Below are 23,018 nucleotides of genomic sequence, written 5' to 3' on the forward strand. Positions count from 1 at the left end.
ATGTTGATACTTAGAAAGTCAACACTATGATAGACAAGGACACAACCGGTAAGACAGATATGGCTAGGGAGCCACCAGTAAATAATGAAATAGATAACACACAAGGAAAACTAACAGATGGTAACATAGAGCAACAGGCTCCCTCTCAACAACAAGATCATGCGGAAATGGTGCCATTGGCAACAGGAGAACAACAAAAACCTTTGCTTAAGGAAATGGAAACACAGAATGACCTACTAGAGGTCACTACAAGCAAGGATATTTCTCCCACCAGTGGAATTCAGAGTGTTGACCCTTCAACTGCAGGATTTAAATCAAGAAATGTAACTGAAGTTCTTTTGGATTCTATAAAGAAAATAACAGATTGTAGTTCATAGGCATATAAAGCTATAGATGACACAATTACAATTTTGAAGATGATAGCTCCAAAATGCAATGTAGATAAGAAGGATTCTTTGAGTCAACTTGACACTTTGTCTAAGTATATTACTGACAACATAGTGATAGTTGAGCAAATAAAGGAAGAAGCATTCAAAGAGAGGTTAGAAAAAGAAAAACATAAATTCTTTGAGGAACAAATAAAGAAGTGTATAAGGCAGTTTGACACACTTCTACTAGAACTATACAACACACTTAAGGAGTTCAAAACTTTGTACAGAGACACCTGTAAGACAAACTTTTTGATAGTTGACATAGACAAGAAAATGAGCAAGATACAGGAGGAAATTAATAAGCTAGTTGACAATTTTATTAATTCATCTGATTCATTATCAATTTTTGAGCAAAAGATAACAAGTTTTGAGGAAGACTTATTAAAGCTAGAAAGAGAAAAGGAGAAAATAAAAAGTAAGGCTAAGGATCTGAAATGGAGATTAAGTCCAAAGTTGGACTACCTTGCATGTTTAAGGAAAGAAATATCTGATGCATTAGTTCAAGGACAAAAAACACTAGTAGAGCAAATGCAACACCTCACCGATACAGTTCAAAGAATAGAGGTAGCAATAAAAGATAGTAAAAAGTTTCTTGAAAGCCTAAATTTGGTTTTGGTGGATCTTTTTCAAATTGTAACCACCCGGTTACAAGGTTGAGATAGGAAACCATACTCTATTGACACTTTGACAACCTTTGTCATTGATGCCAAAGGGGGAGTAGTGGTATGAGAAAATAATCAGCTAAAGACTCATCTGCTCAAGGGGAGTTCACACATTTTTGGTAACATATTTTTCGACTACACTTTTTGAATTTTCTCATGAGTGTTTCCATCAATGCCAAAGGGGGAGATTGTTGGCAAATGTACACTCCAATGAGATATTGTAGGTGATTGAAGGTTTTGTCATTGATGGCAACCTTACAATCCCATGATACCGGCAAGGCATTCCACCATCACTAGCAAGATCAGACTCTACACTGGCACTCAGACCACTAGCACCGGCAATGAAAGGAAGCATATCGGCACAGAGGCCGATAGGATTTTTTGTTGAAATATATTTTGTTTATTATTGTAAAATCATTATAAGCCGACTTGGAAACATTGTAAAATGACTCATATATATAAGAGATCATTGTAGAACATTTTATGAAAGAGTGAAGGAAGGTAATAAGGCATACCTATTATGCGAATTATAGGTTAAGGGTTTATTTAAGAAGCAAAGCAGAAACCGGTACTGGATCTGGCATTATAGATGCTATTTTGAAGTAGTACAAGACACTGGATTTATATAATCCATTTTGTAAGTCAGTGAGACTTCCTATTTTGTATTTGAGCAGCGAGATCTAGGCACTTGGCTTTTCTGCATGTGCAGGCCCCTATTGTAGCAGTAATATTCTCTTATTGGCCAATAAGTGAATATTATGGGTCACAAATCCCACTGAGGTTTTTCCCACACTGGGTTTCCTTGTTAAATATTGTGTTATGGTGTTCTTTTCATGTTGTTGTTGTTGTTGTTATGGTGTTCTTTTATCGCACTACTTTTTGTTTACTGGTATACAGTATTAATATGTTTTGCATGTTTTAAGTTAAGAAATTTCTCTAATCGTTTAGATACTGATTCACCCCCCCTCTCAATATCTGTGGGAATCCTAACAATTTATGTATCCCTAGGTATTCAATGAGGGATAATGTAGTAAAGGAGAAACATAGTGGCGGTTTAGGACATCACTTTGGGCTAAATCAGACTTTGGACCTAGTTAGGAGATTTTACTTTTGGCCAAAGATGCAGATTGATATCAGAAAGTTTGTGGAGAGTTGTACTGTGTGTCAAAGGGAAAAGGGGGTCTCAACCAATGCAGGGTTATACCAACCTTTGCCTATACCAAGTAGATCGTGGGAAAGTTTGAGTATGGACTTTGTGATAGGACTACCCAAGAGAAAGACAGGTCATGATAGTGTGTTTGTTGTGGTAGATAGGTTCAGTAAGATGGCTCACTTTATTCCTTGTAAAACCACAAATGATGCTAGCTATATTACATGATTTTTTTTTAGAGAGATTATTAGAATCCATGGGTTACCTTTGAGTATTGTATCTAACCGAGACAACAAGTTTGTAGGGAATGTTTGGAGAACCTTGTGGAGAATATTGGGTACCAATTTGTCTTTTAGCTCAGCCTATCACCCTTAGACCGATGGCCAAAATGCGGTTGTGAATAGGTCATTAGGACATCTTCTTAGGTGTTTGACAAAGGATCATGTCAGTAGTTGGGATGTGGTGATACCTTAGGAAGAGTATGCCTATAATGATTCAACAAACAGAGGTACAGGTTTGAGTCCTTTAGAGATTGCATATGGTAGTCATCCAATAGGATTTTTTGAATTGAGAGATGTCCAGGGGTTAGACAAGAGGAGTGGACATGCTAATGAATTTGCAGAGGCTATGAAAGAGGTGCACCAACATGTCAGAGATACCTTACAACATAATAGTCAAACAGTTAAAGAAAGAGTGGATAAAAGGAGAGATGTGGAATACCAAGTGGGTGACATGGTCATGGTTCATTTTAGCAAGGATAGGTTGCCCAAGGGAAGCCATAGAAATTTGATGATGAGGAGGATTGGACCTTGTAAAATTTTGGATAAATATGGTCCTAATGCTTACAAAATTGAACTCCCTAATGATATTTCTATTTCACCTCTATTTAATGTTTCTGATCTAGCATTGTATAGGATTCCAACTGCAGGAGAAGGTGCAAGTGAATCTGCTGAGGAAAGTGAGGAATCGATAAAACACTTACCATCTAAGGAGCCACCTAAGTTAGAGTGCATTTTGGATAGTAGGGAAGCCAAGAAAACAAGACACAAGACCTATTTTGAGCACTTAGTTAAATGGCAAGTCCTTCCTTACTCAGAAGCTACCTGGCTGTTGGAGGAAGATATCAAAGAGCACAGTGGTGATTTGCAGAAGTTGGTCTCTAAGAGGACTTGAGACAAATCTCACCTGGGGAATTTGGTGGAGGAGCACCTATCTATGAAGACATGAAACAAGAACAAGATGATATTCTATTATCCTTGAAGGAATGTAATAATACCCTATGGGTCCTTTTTTTAATTCAATGTCCTAGGAGTCTGACAAGTTTGTCCATGTTTGGGTCAAATTGTCATCTAGGGTTTGGTAGTTAAAATTGAGTCAATAAGGGTCACAATGGTCTAAATTGGGGGATCAAGTGACCACAAGTCTATTTCAGTCATTTTTTATGTTTTAGAATCAAATATAATCATATTTAAGTCTAAGTTGGTTGAATTATGCAAAAGTTGTCATATTGTCAATTTGTTGTCATGACAATTTTGCACTTTTTGTAAGTCATGATTTTTCGATGGTCAGTCAGTTTGAAAGATATTTGGAGGAGGTTTTGGTCATTTGGGAGATAACTTTAAAGGTCCCAAACACCAAAGGATGTAAGTTGGTTGATTCGGAAAGGAAATTGAAGCATCAAGAACTGTTGAAAATTAAAAAAACCTTCTAAATTTTGTTGATTGCATATGAAAGGTGGATTGGCAAGAATGCTCATGACATAGTTCCTATAACTAGATCATTTTAACTCGTTTTTTCTTTCATTTAGAAGTCTTTAAGTGATAGATTCCCCATTCTACAAGCAAATCTCTACCGGATAGCCTAAAACCCTTAAACCCCTAGGGTTTGACTGCAATAATGGGTTTTGGCCTATCAATCCTTAATTGAACACTCTTTCTTTATAGGATATGATAGAACATTGTATCATATGTCAATTAAAAAATCCATTAAGAGGGTAGAACATGGTGAAGAGGATGGATAACTAACCCTAGGTCAGGCATCTCTATGTGACAGATGGGTTTGATGAATGCAGTGCATGAGAATTGAGTGGCAGAGCACTGGAAAGGGGTTTGAATGTGGTAGAAGAGTACTTTTGAGGTTTACATAAAATTTCATGGTCAGTGATGGTCACCCATTAGGAGAACCAAACTGGTTTGTGGAAGGCGTTCAGTCAAATAGGTCTAATAGCCCTATTAGGTCTATTAGTGTAGTATTGGTTGGGATATCTACAAGTTGGTCCGGTACCGGAAAGTGAGATAATGTTGTGAAATCCAAAAAGGGTATCTAAAAATATAATTTGTTTTCCTAGAACATAAGGGTGTCAAAATTTATCACACGATTCCTTCAAAAGGAGGCCTAATAGAAACCGGCTCTATTTATGGGCAAGTGAGACAAAATTGATGTTCCGGTGAGTCTAAACCATTAAATCCTATTGCATTTGTGTTAAGGTGTTGTGAGAATTCCCCTCCAAGGATCGTTGTGTAGAATCGGTCAAGTGGGCCATTCAAACCCTAAAGCCTAGTAGTAGCCCACTCATGTATGTAAGGGTGTGGGTAGTCACCCAAGAACTTGAGAAGTGCTAGGTGTTTGTAAGTGGACATAGTGGAGCCTTTGGGTCTTCCAAGGTGTTGTTTGGTGTCATTGAACCATTTCTTGACTTGGTGTTGCGTAAGGATCTTTGGGATTTGGGATTACTGATTGAGTTTGTGAGCCTTAGAGGTTGGTTGGTTCAAGGTTATCCTTCCAGTTTGATAACCTCCTCATCACTCCCACTAGATGAAGATGATATGACCAATAAAGTTTGGGCTACTGCAAGTCCATAAGGTAGACAAAGGGTATGTCTACCAAGTTATATGCTTGATTCAAGATATGTCTGCTCAATGTTAGTAAAGTTAGGTTTAGTGCATTGGTCCATCTATTCCCACTACTAAGTGGTAATACTAAGCTTATCTCACAATATTCACAGAATGCATCATAAACCTCTTAGATAAGACAGTCAAGAGATATAAGGCATTTGGTTGAAGGTATATACTAGATTACCATAGTGGAACACGAGGATGCCTCAAGAGGATGAAATTAGAGATATGCACTAGTTCACTAAGGGAAATTATGATGAGCTACTGAGACAGAAGAGGAAGAATCAGCTATGGTGAGGTTTCCACTTTGAAAAACTGATTGAGATGAGGTATGACCAATGAAGGAGAAGGAAAGGTCTCGCATCTACCGACATCGAGTTACACCGAAAGGCAAGAATGTTCTACCGAGATGCAAATGGAGGTTTATGTTTCCATAGTTGGAAACAAGTGAATTTTGTTGACATGGTGATTCTATGGGTGTCACCAGTGTGCAGTCAAGAGTAATGTCAACTGGTAAACACATATACCAGTATGCTAGAAGATTTGCATTGGAGATTTTGATGTGCTTCATGGTATGATGAAATAATAAGGATCTGGTCAACTACTGAGAGGGGGGGGTGAATCAGTAGATAGAAAAATGATATAAACTTTTACCAATCTCAAAATCAACCTCTCAAAGAAAACTCTAAACTGACAAAATGCAATATCACTATCAACTTAAACTGGTTATCTGTTATAATAGACTAATTGTAAAACAACTTGAAACTCACAAATATCCAAATACTTTATTGACATAAGTAAAACCTCATTTCAGATTGTTGTCGATTAACATAACATATCAAAGAGGATTTAGTAGTTAAGGAATTCAACCATAGTAAATATAACCATAAAAGCATTCACCACTTGACACAATATTTTTGATGTGGAAACCCAAATGGGAAAAACCATGGTGGGCATGAATACCCACAAGTATTCTAAACTCTTTTGAAGTTCTCCCTATTAGGAGCCAAGCTTGTTAAAGCTTTACCAAATGTCTTGTTAAGAATAGATCCTATTAGGGACCACCCAGTTAAGGGATTGACTATAATGCCCTATTAAAAGAAATACTCTATGAGGAGTAACCTCGGTAGAGGATTTAAAATCCAAGCAAATGGACCACCTGGTTAGAGGATTTGAATAACACTAATCTTGTTAGAGTTTACCCCGTTAGGGGATTTTACTATTGTAATTGTTAGAAAACAACAAGGGCTTTCTGATCTGTTTGAATAGCACTACACTTTCTTATTCAGATCCCTTTCTTTCTCCTATCTTCCTTTACACAAACTACAAATACATCATCTAGTTCAACAACCACCCTCCCACTCTCAACTACAAATTGGGAACACTTCAACAAAACAACTCATCGACCTTATAAAAAAATCAATAGGTCGGTAACACAAAATAAACCTAATTCTCATAGAGATTACAAACAAATCAGTTCAAGTATGACCGTTGGATTACATAATAATCTCTACACATCATTCAAGATAGCCTCGACTGCTCCTTGATCACCACTTCATTGAACTCTGTAACTTATCATGTGGTTTGCATTACATGAAATATACTTGCTCATTCCCAAAATAAAAACTGTTATCTCAATTCACCAAAAATCATTTGAAACTCTACTCATACAACATGCATATGTGTCATAATCATTAGCGCTCATCATCAGATCATAAACCAATACAACCAATTCACCAAACTTCATCAGTTAGGGTTTATCATATCAACAAGTAGGGTTTACCAATTGATCTCACTTCTTCTCTAGTAATACAGGTTTCCTCCACAAACTCACCTACCGGTTGCAGTTCCCTTCACTAGCTCTTCCTACCGGTTACAAGACAACATTATAACAACATCATTACCTATTAATTGACATCAATGACAACATAACATTTCATTAATGCAACCTTCATGTAAATGCCAACAATCTCCCCCTTTGGCGTTGATGGAAATACAAATATCAATAACCTTGATTTCTATGATTGTGAATAGGAATCCTGGTTTACATTTTACCATGTACTCTCCTTGTCTTTTGTTGGTAGTTGGATGTAGATCTTCTCTCTTTCAATCATACAATTCTTCTTCCCCATAATCACATAGTTCTTCTCCCCCTTTGAAAAAAATGCAAAAGTGAAAGTAAAACATGCAATTTCAAACTTCACTTCTAAGCATCATCAACCTACAACTTGATGGTCCCCTTGTGGAATAACTCCACTCTACACCAATCCTGTTGTAAAATTTTGCAAGTAGCTTCAGGAGTGATGTACTCTATATCATGCTCAATTGACCTCATGGAGGGGTACAACCTCTAGCTAGCATCTAAGATACTCAAAAGTAGTCTTAGGCATAGGTTTAGTAAAGATATCTACAAGCTGCTCCTTGGTAGAAACATGCTCCAATATCACATCTTTACTCTAGACTTTTCCCTCAAGAAATGATACTTCAATTCAATATGCTTGGTTTGTGCATGCAAAATAGGGTTCTTGTAAATATTTATGGCACTGGTATTGTCACATAAGATCTTTACAGGTTCTGTAAACTTCATCTTGAAACCTTCCAGAATGTGTCTCATACAGATAGCCTGGGTACAATTTATATAAGCTACAACATACTCAGCTTCAGCAGTGGATTGTGATATACAACTCTACTTCTTGCTACTCCATGAAACAAGTCTTCCTCCAAGAAAGAATGCTCCACCGATTGTGCTTTTACGATCATCAACATTACCTTCCCAGTCTGCATCTGTATACACCTTCAAATCAAAGTTACCTGCATATGGATAACATAATCCATAGTCAATAGTGCCTTTCAAATATCTAAATATCCTCTTGGTTGCTATCAAATGTGTTTCCTTTGGATTCTTCTGAAATCTAGCAACTAGACCAACTACTTGAGCTATATCTGATCTATTGTGAACAACATAGTGCAATTTTCCAATCATTGACCTATACTCCTTTTCATCAATAGATGTGGCTTCATCTTCCTTAAACAATTTACATCCTAGAACCATTGGTGTCCCAATAGGTTTACATATAGTCATTCCAAATGTCTTTAATACCTCTTTCACATATTTAGACTATGTGATGAAAACACCACTCTTCATTTGCTGTATTTGCAAGCCTATGATTTTTTTTATCTCTCCCACTAGAGACATTTCAAACTCACTTTTCATTTCATTTACAAAGTCATTGTCATGCCATCATTGCCTCCTGTGAGATTTTGCCAAGATCAAGAGCTCAATGAAAAGTACAATAGAGAGAGAAAATATAGGATAAGAATAAACTGTATTCTCATCAATAGATAAATGATCAATTGTTCCATTTTACATACAATGTAGATGAGCCTGCTTATATAGGCAAGGCTAGGGATATGTGAGCATACAAACATGACATGTGGCTCAATAAGAAACAAGGGTAGGTAGGAAATAGGTGTGGGTAGATAGGAGAAATAATATAATAGTCCACGTGAGGTGGATCACCCATTGAATGTGGAGTGTAATAGCAAGATCAACACCATAAAAGGTGGAATTTTTCCTACACACACTATCCCAATGTGGCACAAACACCCAAGTGTCTCATACCCAAACTACTATGAAATGCATTTCCTAAGTAAACTTAAGGAAGTGCAATAATATTCAAGATGAATAATTATTTACACCAACACCCCCCCTTAAGTGGAACTTAGGGGAAAGCACTTAAGTCTACAATGCAACTAAGCAATGCAAGATGAGTCTCGGCTACTAGGCCATGTTAGATACCCATGTACAAATGCAAATGCATGCAAACCAATGTAATGAAATCTCTCACAAAGTGGGGAAAGAGAGAAAAACCCAATGGGAAAAAACCCTCCCCCAAAAGAGAGATGAAAAACTAGATACAAATAACTCTCATAGAAGTATGTGAAGGACAAAACCCCATGTGAGGAAAAAGTCCCCCTCATATGAGAGAAGAAGAGAAGATAGGAAGCCCCCCCTCAATGTGGAATCTGCACCAATGATAGAAGCTCGATGTATGAAGACACTACTCCACGAATGTCGAACAACATTCCTCCCCTTAGGAAGAAACAAAACCAAAGGTGTATCCATGAAGTCTCCCCAATCATGAAGGGAAGATGTATGAAGAAAACTCATGATGAAAGGAATCTCTAAATACTGCTCAAGTGTCCCCATGTCGATGCTGAAAGATGCCCCCTCCAAAGGTGGTAAACTATACCACACTACTGAAAAAGGCACTCCAAGATCTAGTGGAGATGGATGTAGAACATGTCCCAAAGATTCACATGTCTCCTCAAAAGATAAAGAGACCTCCTCCAACTGCTATACATAAGTATCCACAATCATGTCAACCTCGAAAGAATGATCATGTAGAGAATGAACAAGAGGGTCAGAGTGATCCCTCACAAAAATTGAAGAAGGATCATCTTCATCAAAGAAAAGATGAATGTCATCAATGATGTCTCCCAAATCTACAATGTAGGATTCCATAAATAAACCTACAATGTCTGTCAAGTAATCATCCCATGAATCTGAAGCTGGAAGACAATGAATATCCTGCTACACTGAATCACATGAAGGCAAAACTATCGCACTATCTACATCATTAGGTGCAATAGGTGATGTGATATCAATATGAGGAGATGGAATACAAGGCTCAAGAATGGGGTCACATGTGAGAATCCCCATGTTCAAGTTCCTAAAGTTCTCCTCAAAAACTGAACCATCACAAGAAGTGTGATCATCATGTGTAGAATCATCAAATATGAAATCATCATCATCAACAAAATTTGAAAAGGAGTATAACCAAGATCCATGATCAACCACCCTAATCGCAATGATAGCTCTAGTCTCCAAGTCTCTAATGAAAAATGACTCAGGTGTGAACTCCACAACTCTCTTAGTTGCGCCAAGTGTGATTTGATAGATAGAAAGGAAATTGTTTGTCAAGTGGGGTACACACAAAACATCATTGAAGGATTTATCCCCAATGTCAATAGATCCTTTCCCAATCACATCCATGTATGTATGATTGCCCATCAAAATCTGTGGCATGGTGCAAGGCCCAAATGTAGAGAACATAGACTACGAAGATGCCATATGATGAGAAGCCCCTGAATCTAGAAGCCATCTCTCTAAATCATGACTTGTTTTAGCACAAAGAGCTTTTCCTTTTCTTGTCCCAAAAGAGTGAGTCTTCCCACTTGTAGAAGCCATGAATACTTGCCCTTTTCCTTTTGAATGTGAGGAAGTGGAAGTTAATGAATCATCCTTCTTGTAGACATTAGGAAAATCAATGTTATGCTTTTTGATGATATGTGTGAGCTCATCAATCTTCTTAGAATGGCAATGATGCTCCTCATGACCAAACTTTTTACAATAGGCACAAGTAGGTCTCTCCCTCTTTGGTGAGTTATCCGTCTTGGAAGAGGATGAATCTCCTTGTTGTGGAGAAGATGGTGCTTTGTCCTTAGGCTTTGATTGCCATTTCTTCTTGTTTGAGTTGTCCTTTCCTTGATTTCCTTTGTTCCCTTGATTTGCCACTAATGCTTGAGACTTAGAAGCCTTAGTGCTTATCAACTTAGTTTGTTCCATCATCAACATTTCATTGAAAGCATCAAATGTAGGCATTGTGTAGGTTGAACCCATTGTCATCCTATGGGTTTGGAAACTAGAAACAAATGCTGCATATTCTTGTGGAAGCTTGCCTATCAAGTTGAATATCAATTGAGTATCCTTCTTATCAATGCCACAATCTTTGAGTTGTGCCCTCAACTCATTTGCCTTAGTGACATAATCTTCTAGAGTATCAAATTTCTTGGGATCTAAAATGGCGAGATCACTATCAATTTGATATCCCCTAATCTCATCAACTTGACCATACAAGTCTTAAAACTTTTGCCAAGCATCCTTGATTAGAGTACACTTCTCAATATGAAAAATGAGATCCTTTGATACATACTTTCTTAAGGTACCAATAGCCATGATATTTTTAGTGAGCCAATCCAAGTGACCAACTGTATCAACCTTAGGATCAGCAGGAGCAACAATAGTTCCATCAATGTAATGAGTTAGTCCTTTTTCCATAAGTTTACTCCATGCATCAATTTTCCAAGTAGCATAATTATGAGGAGTTAAGAGAGGAAACTTAGAAGAACCCATAGTAGCAGAAAGGAAGGAACAAAAGAGCACAAAAGCACAAGAGACACCCCCCAAATTCACTCAATCAAAGTGCCCCCACAAAAATGATGATTTTGGCACTTTATATGTAGTGCGTGTACAATAGGCCACTTGCAAACAATGGCAAGGTGGAATTATAATTTTGTTTTACAACTGCCCCAATAGGCTGAGAACTTCAAAGCAAAAGATCAGAAAGATAGATCTATGCAATACAAATGCCAAATTGGCCAAATAAGACCATATGATGAAAGTAAAATTTATACCCACAATTGCTGCAAACTAATAGCATATTCTGAGAGTAGACAAAAAATAATGCACTTTAAAAAAAAACGGCAACTGAAAAGGAGTTCATATGAGCCCGAACAGAGACCTGGAAGTTGCAGAAATGGGGATTGGATAGGTACAGTAACCAAAAACTGAGAATTCTAAAAAATATGTCCATAAAAATAAGAAAATAATTCCACCACGTGAATGTACACAAAATTCTAGCCCATTTCAAAAAACATTGTACCAAAAAAGGAGCCTGCAAATTTTTTGAAAAAATGATGACAACAGCGGACTGCAAGGTTAAATTTGACAGCTGTATGACCGTCGCCCAAACTTCATGGCTGACTGGGCGTTGACTTGGCACTGACTATGCAAGTGATTTGGTAGGTGATTTAGCAGCCAACTGGGTTGCTGACATGGTAGGGTGATTTGGCAGCCAACTGGACTGCTAACATTGCAGGGTGATTTGGTAGCGAACTGGACCACTAATGTGGCACTGTTGACATGGCACTGCTGAATGGGCAGAAGGACGAATCCCAAAAATAATTTCCAAAAAAAAAAATTTTTACAAAAAAAAATTTTCAAATTGGAAAAAAATTTTCAAAAAAAAAATATATTTTTTTTTTGAAAAAAAATCCGAAAATTCCGTACCGTACTGCCCAAATTGGGTAGAAAATTTCCTCCACACCCAAAAATTGATTTTCGCCAAAATCGATCAAATTTATACTCGATTTTTATGGAAATGGCCTCCCAGATGCAATGGTGAGGTTGAAAACACCCTAAGATACCTCCAAAAATGCAACCCCTCAGATCTAAAGATAGAAGCCTTCCACGATGTCTCCAAAAACCAATCAATGAAGCCCCAATGGCTCTGATACCATGTGAGATTTTGCCAAGATCAAGAGCTCAATGAAAAGTACAATAGAGAGAGAAAATATAGGAGAAGAATAAACTCTTTTCTTGTCAATAGATAAATGATCAATTGTTCCATTTTACATACAATGTAGATGAGCTTGCTTATATAGGCAAGGCTAGGGATATGTGAGCATACAAACATGACATGTGGCTCAATAAGAAACAACGGTAGGTAGGAAATAGGTGTGGGTAGGTAGGAGAAATAATATAATAGTCCACATGAGGTGGATCACCCACTGAATGTGGAGTGTAACAACAAGATCAACACCATTAAAGGTGGAATTTCTCCTACACACACTATCTCAATGTGGCACAAACAACCAAGTGTCTCATACCCAAACTACTATGAAATGCATTTCCTAAGTAAACTTAAATAAGTGTAATAATATCCAAGATGAATAATTATTTACACCAACACCTCCAAATATGATCTATCATCCACAAACACTTCACTAACCAGTATCTTATCTCCTTCAGATTTGAGATATATGTTGGTATCTTCATTGGTTCTCTGAAAAACCTATTTTCATCAGGTGTGAATGAATCCTTTAATACCATGCTCTAGGTGCTTTCTTTAACCCATATAGTGCCTTGTGCAATTTGTATACCATGTCTTTTTCATCAGTCAAAGCATAACCATCTAGCTGCTCAATGTATACTTCTTCTTCTAGTATTCCATTAAAAAATGTTGACTTCACATCCATCTGATATACTTTGAATCCTTTATGTGCTCTAAATGCAAGTAAAGTCCTGACACCTTCCAGTCTAGCAACTGGTGCAAAAGTCTCACCATAATCTTCTCCTTCTTCCTATGCGTAACCTTTGCAATCCAATCTAGCTTTGTTTCAAACTACTACACCATCTTCATTTAGTTTGTTCCTAAATACCCGCTTAGTACCTATCACATTTTTATTCACTAGTGTGGGTACTAGGGTCCATGTATTGTTCTTCTCAATTTGATCAAGCTTCCCCTCCATAACTTTGATCCAATGATCATCTCCAAATTATTCCTTAGCAATTCTAGGCTCAATATTGTAGATCATGCAATAATTTTCTCTAATTCTTCTTCTAGTTAATACTCTGACATCCTTATCTCCAATAATCTAGTCAGGATTATGATTGAGTCTCACATACCTGAAAATAACATGATCATTATCTTCAGGTTCTTGATCTTCATTATCATCATCTTCTTCTGACTCTACCTGTTTCGGTTGAACTGGTACAACAACGTTCACATTACAAGTTTCAAGTTTCACAGGTTCTAGTTCCAAAAATAGAATGCAAGGATCTTCATCCTTTTTCTCCACACTAGTTTCCCCTAAGACTTCAGGATACTCATCCACTTGAACATCAACATTGTCAATGATTCTTTGTGTATGGTTGTTGTAACATTTGTAGGCCATACTCTTGGTGGAATAACCAAGAAATATAACTTCATCACTTTTAGCCTCAAACTTACTAACATAGTCACCTCTCTTAATAAAACATTTACTGCCAAATATCTTAAAATAATTGACATTAGGTGATCTACCATACCAGTATTCATAAGGAGTCTTATCCTTACGTCTCATTACCAATATCCGATTCATAGTGTAGATAGATGTGCTAACAACTCCGAAGAGTTTTTGCTACACCTCCTTGTATCAACATTGTTCTAGCAGCTTCAACAACTGACCGATTGTTCCTCTCTACAATACCATTCTACTGTGGTGTCCTCAGTGCAAAAATTTGTCATTTGATACCATTCTCTTCACAATATCTAGTGAATTTCTCAGAAGTAATTCACCACCTTGATCATTCCTCATACACTTTATCTTCTTACCAGTTTCCTTTTTAGCTAAGGCCATGAATGTTGTGAACTTATTAAATGATTCTGTTTTATCCTTCAAGAATGTGACCCACATCATTCTTGAGCAATCATTAGTGAAGAGCATAAAATATCTATCACATTGAATACTTTTAGTTCTTATTGGTTCACAAAGGTCTTTATGAACCAGATATAATAGATGTTTCACTGAAAAAGATTTGCTCTTAAAAGTTGAGGATGTCATCTTTCCCAACTGACATTCCTTACACAGAGCATTAATCGGTTTGTCCAACTATGGAAAACCTCTCAGTGTCTTGGACTTACTCACTTTAACAATGTTATCAAAATTTATATGACAAAATCTCCTATGCCAAAGCCAACTATCATCTACTTTAGCAATTAAACAGTTGTTGACTTTAGGATTCAGGTGAAACAAGTTACCTTTAGTCTGCTTGCTAGTTGCGATCAGTTCACCTTTACCCCCATAGATTTTGCATATGCCATGCTTAAAGTCCAATGGATATCCTCTGTCATTGAGTTGAGAAACACTCAAAAGATTGTGATTTAGCCCTTCAACCCAGTAGACATCATCTACATTTCTCTTTCCATTAAGAGAAATAGCTCCCTTACCTTTTACCATGTAGGGTGAGTCATTACCAAATCTCACAGCTCCACCATCAAATTCCTTCAAAGAAAGAAATTTTCTCCGGTCATCGATCATGTGATGTGAACAACCACTATCAATGATCCAATCATCAGAATTATCCATGCAAGAAACTAATGCTTCCTGATCCAATGTTTCCTCTTTAATGGCTTCAAAATAAACATCTTCATTAACATCACCCCCAGATTCCTCATTAGTGATACCACCATCAACTGCAATAAGACAATCTCTCTTGCCTTTTCCTTTGTACTTATTGAACTTCTCTCGCTTGTGCTCATTGCCACCATTAGGATGGTTAGCAACAATGTGTCCAATCTTGTTGCATGCAAAACATTTCAAAGGTAGTTTACCTCACTACTTACTAGTACCTATGGGCAACCGCTTGGCCAACAATGCTTCAAGCTCAACCAAACTGTCTTCATCATCAACTTCTCTAGTGGATCAGGATTCATAATTGTGATTGACATCTCTACTTTTCCTCATAGATGGGTTAGAAACTGAAGCTCTAAATGCAGATTCAAATTTTTGAACACTACCATCATAACCATTTAATTCAAAAGAAGTAAGCTTACCAATGATGGAGTCAAGGGTTACCTTAGTTTTTTCAATTGACTTTACCTCCTGAATGGATGCAACTCAAATAGCATAGACTGGTAGAAGGGTTCTCACACCTTGCTAACCACTACGGCATCTTCCACTTTACCACCAACACTCTTGATCTCACCAACTATCTCTTTTGTCCTCTAACCATACTATTGTATATTCTCTCCTTCAGCCATCCGCATGTCATCAAATTTTCTTCTTAGACTCAGTTCTTTAGAAATATTCACATGTTTATCACCACTATAAATCTCTTCAAGTTTCTTCAATACCTCATAAGAAGTCTCCAGACCATGGACATCAACATATAGTGCATCAGACAAAGAACTGATAATAGCCTCTAGTGCTTGATTGTTTTATTATTTCTCTTTCCTCTGATCGTCAGTCATAATCCCACTAGGTGAAACGTATTGAGTACCAACATGTTCCCAGTATTGACTTCCTGGACTCTTAATAGAAATTTTCATTCTATCACTCCATATCATGTAGTTCTCTCTATTAAACTTCAGACCGTCCTTCTTCATCATGTTCTACAAGATCTTTACCTCAAGTTGTTAAGCTTAGACCTTAGAGGACCTAAGAAGCTCTGATACCAATTGATGGTATGATGAAAGAATAAGGATTCGGTCAACTAATGAGAGGGGGGGGGGGGGGTGAATCAGTAGATAGAAAAATAATATAAACTATTACCAATCTCAAAATCAACCTCTCAAAGAAAACTCTAAACTAACAAAATGCAAAATCACTATCAAGTTAAACTAGTTAACTGTTATAATAGATTGGCAGTAAAACAACTTGAAACTCACAAACATCCAAATACTTTACTGACATTAGTAAAACCTCATTTCAGATTACTATCAGTTAACATAACATATCAAAGTGCATTGAGTAGTTAAGAAATTCAACCCTAGTAAATATAACCAAAAAAAAATTCACCACTTGACACAATATTTTTTATGTGGAAACCCAAATGGAAAAAACCACAATGGGGATGAATACCCAAAATTATTTTGAACTCTTCTGAAGTTAGCCCTATTAGGAGCCAAGCCTATTAAAGCTTTAAAAAATATCCTGTGAAGAACAGATCATGTTAGGGACCACCCAGTTAAGGGTTTGACTATAATGCCCTATTAAAAGAAATACACTATGAGGAGTAACCTCAGTAGAGGATTTGAAATCCAAGCTAATGGACTAACTGGTTAGAGGATTTGAATTACACTAAGCTTGTTAGAGCTTACCCGGCTAGGGGATTTTACTGTTGTAATTGTTAGAAAACAATAGGGGTTTTCTGATCTGTTTGAATAGCACTACACTTGCTTGTTTAGATACTTTTCCTGCTCCTATTTGCCTTTACACAAACTACAACTACATCATCCAGTTTGAAAACCACACTCTCACTCTCAACTACAAATTGCCAATAGTTCAACAAAATAGCTCATCGACCTTATAAACAAATCAATAGGTTGGTAACGCAACACAAACCTAATTTTCATAGAGATTACAAACAAATTGGTTCAAGTATGACCATTGGATTACATAATAATCTCTGCACATCATTTAGGATAGCCTTGACCACTCATGTATCATTGCTTCAATAAACTCTGTAACTCATCACATGGTTTGAATTATGTTCAATATACTTGCTCATCCCCAAGATAAAAATCTTTATCTCAATGTGTCAAAAATCATTTGAAACTCTACTAATACAACATGCATATGTGTCATAATCATTACCACTCATCATCATATCATAAATCAATACAACCAATTCACCAAACTTCATCAGTTAGGGTTTATCATATCAACATGTAGGGTTTACCATTTGATCTCACTTCTTCTCTAGTAATACCAGTTTCATCTAAAAACTCACCTACCACTTGTAGTTCCCTTCACTAGCCCTTCCTACAGGTTACAAGACAACATTCTAACAACATCATTACCAATTAATTGACATCAATGATAGTATAACATTTGATTAATGCAATCTTCATGCAAATTCCAACAATGATGTGTTAACCGGTAAGTGACCAAAGAGGCAAAGGTGATAGGCTCTTACCTGATGAAGATATCCATGGAGACCCACTCTAGATACATGTAGTGGATTGGTATGTTTGGTGACTAGGAAGATGTGATCCCACTAGCAGAATAGGAGACTGCATGGTATGAAGGTTGATCAGTTCATGTATAACCCGTAGGGAGGTTGAACCATAAGATGGATACTGGTTGAGTGTTTGTTTCGTGACTGAACCAAAACCGACATAGTCAAGTGATCAGATCAGTTGGATGCTAACTGAGATGCCACATGGTCTTTAAGTGGCAAGTGAATAGTGCATCATCGAAGTTGTTGATGAGGTAGCTGATGATTGGTTAAACATTAATGATGACTGCGAAATGCAAGGATTAGTTGCATAGGTGTGCAGCTTGAGGCAGATCGAAAGGTTGATTGTTGTGTTGTGATGATCGATATAGGTTGTGTGGGTACATATCTGATTTGGAGTAAGAAGTTGTGAGATCATTCATTTTGATTGACAAGTGTAGGCCGATAAACAGATCGTGTTTGCTAAATATAGCAAACGTGTATTGGAAGCACTGAGATTTGTGGTGATGGGTGATCTATTGCAAGTCGACAATCTCAGAGAAGAGATCTGATTTGATCTCATATGCCTCATCGTCATGGAAGGAACCTTAGCACGCCAAAATTTGAAGTTATGTTTTGGTGGGAATGCTTGGATATAAATATGTAGACAACAGACCTAATTATTTTACTATTGGATAATAGAGTGACGTCCATGAGGAGAGTGCAATCAGAGAGTTATTGAGTCAAAGTGTCCATTGACAAAAATAGAAGTGATTGAATGCTTAGAGAGAGAAACCGAAAGAGGGGTTTAACTGGCAAGGTTAAGGCAACCGGTAGATTGTCACTGAGCTTGATAGTGGTGTGAACTGACAGTGTTTGTACTGGTAAGAATATTATAGAGAGTGAGGCAGGGTAGAGTGAGAAGAGGTCAATCAAGTCAGAAGCAAAGGAAAAGTGCAATTAGGTAGAGAACCAAGTAGGGTGTAACCAGTAACCAGTTGTAGAGTCTGATAGATTACCCAAATCGGCAGAGTCAGAACCGGTAAGTCAGCAACAACAAGAAAGGGAGAGCAGGGAGAGAGAGTAGGAAGAGGTTAGACAAGGAAGAGGTAGAGTGACAAAAGGAGGATTCAATCAACAAGGCATAGGAGAAGTGACACCGATAGAGATATTAATTATAGGGGTTACAAAACTTATTTGTAATCAGGATATTACTATTGTATTGTTTACATTCATTGTAATCACTAAGTTGGTTCTTGGTATAGGGGTTTGTGCCCTAAATTAGGGGTTGGTTCTCTTTGGGTTGGTTCCCTCAATCAAGGGTTGGTGCTCCTTGGGTTTGTGCCCTTAAGTTAGTGGTTAGTTCTCCTTGGGTTGGTGCCCAAGAATTAGGGATTGGTGCTCCTTGGGTTGGTGCCCTAAACTTTGTAATCAGTTTTTTATTGTGAGGCTAGATTGGAGCAGTAGACTCCAACAACATTAAAAACTAAGGTTTTTCCCATATTGGATTTTCCTCATACATCTAGTGTTATGTGTTGTGCCTTTTGTGTGTGCTTGCATTTTTGGTCTTCTCCCTATCTCAGTGGTATATTCACCTTGTGTTAAATCTGCTAATCGATACACACATTTAGGATTAGAAGGGTTAAGATTGCAAACCACTGATTCATCCCCCTCTTAGTCGCATCTTGTATTATACAAGAGACATTGTTCCGGTGAAGATCAATGCATGAGAGATGCTTAGAAGTTGTCATTGATGGCAACCCAGTTCAGAAATCACATCTTGTGTACACAGATTTGATTTACCAGAAGTCATACTGTCTATAAGGAATAAGTCTAGAAGGTGGAACACAGTAATCGGTAGAGCATGTGTATAATTTGTATATCTTGATTTTGATTGTGTAATTTTGGTTCCGGTGATTAAGGAAGATGATTCGAGGTTTGAGGTAGATTATTTTGTGATCCTGATATCTGGTGTTGTTTCATGAGCAAGATTGAAGGTCCAGTATCCGGTAATTCAGTTAGAACAGAGTTATTTTGGTGTAATGCGTGTGTCGAAATCTTAGGGTTGATTTTGGTGATTAGTTTTGTGTTCGAGGTGATTGGGCCGACCTATATGAAGCTTTTTATGTTTCCGTTTAGGTCCACATATGGATTTTTCAATGGATTGAGATGACTTAAGGTTACACATTTAATGTTGCATGTTATGCAGTTTTTGGAAGCCAACATGGTATATAATTAATTTTGTTGATGCGGATATATAAGACCAATTCATTTGAGAATTTTGACTAATGAGATGAGTGTAAGAAGTCTTTATGAGAAAATATATGAAGGTTGTTGAATGTGATTGAATATTTTGGTGCTTTGGTGTTTGACGGCTCAGGGAAACAAAGTATATAAGTAGAACAATTGCAGAAGATAATTCGAGCCTAATCAAAGCTTCTTTTTGACATATGTAGATGTTATACTTTAGTTCATTCATTATTGTAATCAATTGTAATCACTTGTAAGGTAGTGAGCCTTCCTTTGGGTCACAACCCTTTTGTATTTGAGTGGTGAGCTCTAGGCAGTGTGTCTGATTGCAAGTGAATTCCCCTTATGTAATATTATCATAGTTCTGGCCATAGTATAATAGTATTGTGGGTTCAAATCCCACCATGGTTTTTCCCTTTCTGGGTTTCCACGTAAAATTATTGGTTTTATGGTTGTGTGGTTGTTTTCTTTATATTTCTGCAGTTTGTTTTCATTGTTATGTATCTAGTGGTTTAAGAATCAACATAATAAGTTTCTTAATTGCAAAACACTACCCCCCCCCCCCCCCATAATCTTAGTGTTCAATGATTCCAACAATTGGTATTAGAGATTAGTTCCTTAGAAGAATCCTAATAGCTTGAGGAAGATCAGGAAGATTGAATCAATGGACTCTAGTTTGCAGAAGTAGCTTAATGTGGCACTTGAAGGTCTTGATGCAGCTATGAAAGAGAAGAGTAGCTTGAGGAGAAGTTTGGAAGTAGCTAAAACTTCCAATGAATCTCTGAAGGAAAAAGTGAACACATCAAGAGAGAAGAGAAAGGAATTTATGGATAAACTTCAGGAGAAAGAAGAACAAAGCATTGATAGTTAGGCCCTACAAGACAAGACATATGAGTGTGAAAATCTTGCTAGATAGAATGCAATCCCAAAGAATGAGATGCAATCCATTGTGATGAAGCTAATAAAGGAAATCGAAGACAAGAAAAAGAATGAAGAAAATTTGACTCAATCATTGAAAGACAAATCTGATTAATGTTGTAGGTCGAACTATGAGAATGATCAGTTGAAACTTGAATTGGTGCAATGCAAGAATGATGGTCAAGAACTTGAAAGGAAGATGATAATTTTGAGAGATGAGATTTCTATTGCTAATGAGTACAAGGAAAAATTCAAAGCTATATCAGCCTGGTTAGATGAGATGTTGGAAAGTCAGAGACATGGGAAAGACATGTGAGGACTTGAATATGAGAAAGGAGAATCCTACAGTTCAGGACAAATAAATGATCAAAAGAACAAGAAACCTCTGGTAAGACAACCTAATGCCTATAAATTTAATTGTAAATGTTTTGTTTGTGGTAAATTTGGTCATATGGAAAGTCAATGCAAGAAAAAGATAAATATTGGGATGATGAATAATGGTCCTACCTTCATCAGTCAATGTTTCATATGCAATAACTTTGGTGATAAGTCAAACATGTGCAAAATATTTATGAATAATTTCCAGAATAAGAGATGCTATGCTTGTGGAATGTTTGGACACATTTCTAACAAATGTAGGATGAGACCAAATCAGATGAACTTCAGGCCTATGCAAGGAAATATTCTTTCCTATGCATGCAACAAATCTGGTCACATTGCAAAATATTGCAGGAGCAAGAATGTAAGCAAGAATGCTTGGATAAACAAGAAAAGATCAGATGAAAAGGGCAAATCAAAGGTTGAATAAGTTAGAGAGAAACATAAAAAGATTTGGGTTAAGAAGAAATATCCAAATGTTCAAAATGGCTCCACACCTAATTCCAGTTTGTGAACCTCATCCAGTAACTAAAGCCAAATGCCTTAGGGGGAAGATTTTCATGCACATGCTTAAAAACCCCTTTCACAGATCTATAACTGATCAAGGATGGTTGTAGATGATAGGGATTAGATATGCAACTGATATCTAGAAGATTTTATGCCTATCAGAGTATCCAGTGATGAATTCTTGAAGATGCAGGGTATCCAGAAATCTTTTACGGTTGCGCATTTATTATAACTTAAAGTTATGTTTTTAGTGGATAAAAAGGCATTTCAATCATTCATTCTTCACATTGTGAATGGAGAGAAAGAGCAAAAGAGTGTGGTGAATGAGATTGAGCTGACAATTAGTGATTCCTAGCATCCACTTGAAATTGAGAATTTATTTATTCACGCTCGAACTATTTTTATACCCTAGTTTAGAAATGGCATCTACATGTAGGGTTGAAACTCCATTGGTAGTTGAAATTACTGAGAGAGCAAGGCCAATATATAAGTGACATCTATTCAAATATGTAGAAAATGATCTGGAAGGTTCTCTTTCCTCTATGTTCTATGGCATATTGCATAATGAAGATATTAGGGCATACATTCACTATAACATTGAGGAGCTTGGAAATGCGAACATGCTATCAATATACACCAAGCATATGATGGATGGAATGGGAAATATGGAGCCTAAATACAAATCATTACAAGACATGGGTTTTATCCATTTTGTTCATTTTGCGGTGTTCAATGAACTCTAATGGGTCAGATACACCTTGAGCTGAATCCACAGTGAGTTTTTATGCCTGGATCGACATCACAAGCTCATGAAGCAATCCATTCAAGCTATAACCTATTTGAATGTATCCAATGAGATCCCAAGTCTGAGGAAAGTTTAGAACACAACTGTGAAAGAGGCTATCAAATCCTAGCATAACAACTGGTCAATGACAATCAGTGATATCATAGAGCATGATGTGATATTTTCTTCGATGGTAATGGGATATAAAGTGTACCAATCTAGTAGACAGAACTCAGTATCTGATAATGCTATATTTGTAGCTTATCAGATGTTGAAGGAAGATAAAAGATATGATCTATGTGGAGTGCTTCTCGGTGAGCTAATGAGAAAACTAAAGAAAATAAAGAAAGATAAGAAACATTTTTTTAAATTCAGTTCTTTGATTGTTTTCTTAGAGCTTTACTTTCTTAATGAAATCCCCAGTATTGGAAAAGTTCAATGGGCTTATGATAAACCAGTGGTAGTCCAAATCAAGGAAGGTTTGTAGGGATTAGGTGATA

The sequence above is a fragment of the Cryptomeria japonica genome, chromosome 9 (genome assembly GCF_030272615.1).
Source record: "Cryptomeria japonica chromosome 9, Sugi_1.0, whole genome shotgun sequence".
Taxonomy (NCBI): Eukaryota; Viridiplantae; Streptophyta; class Pinopsida; order Cupressales; family Cupressaceae; genus Cryptomeria; species Cryptomeria japonica.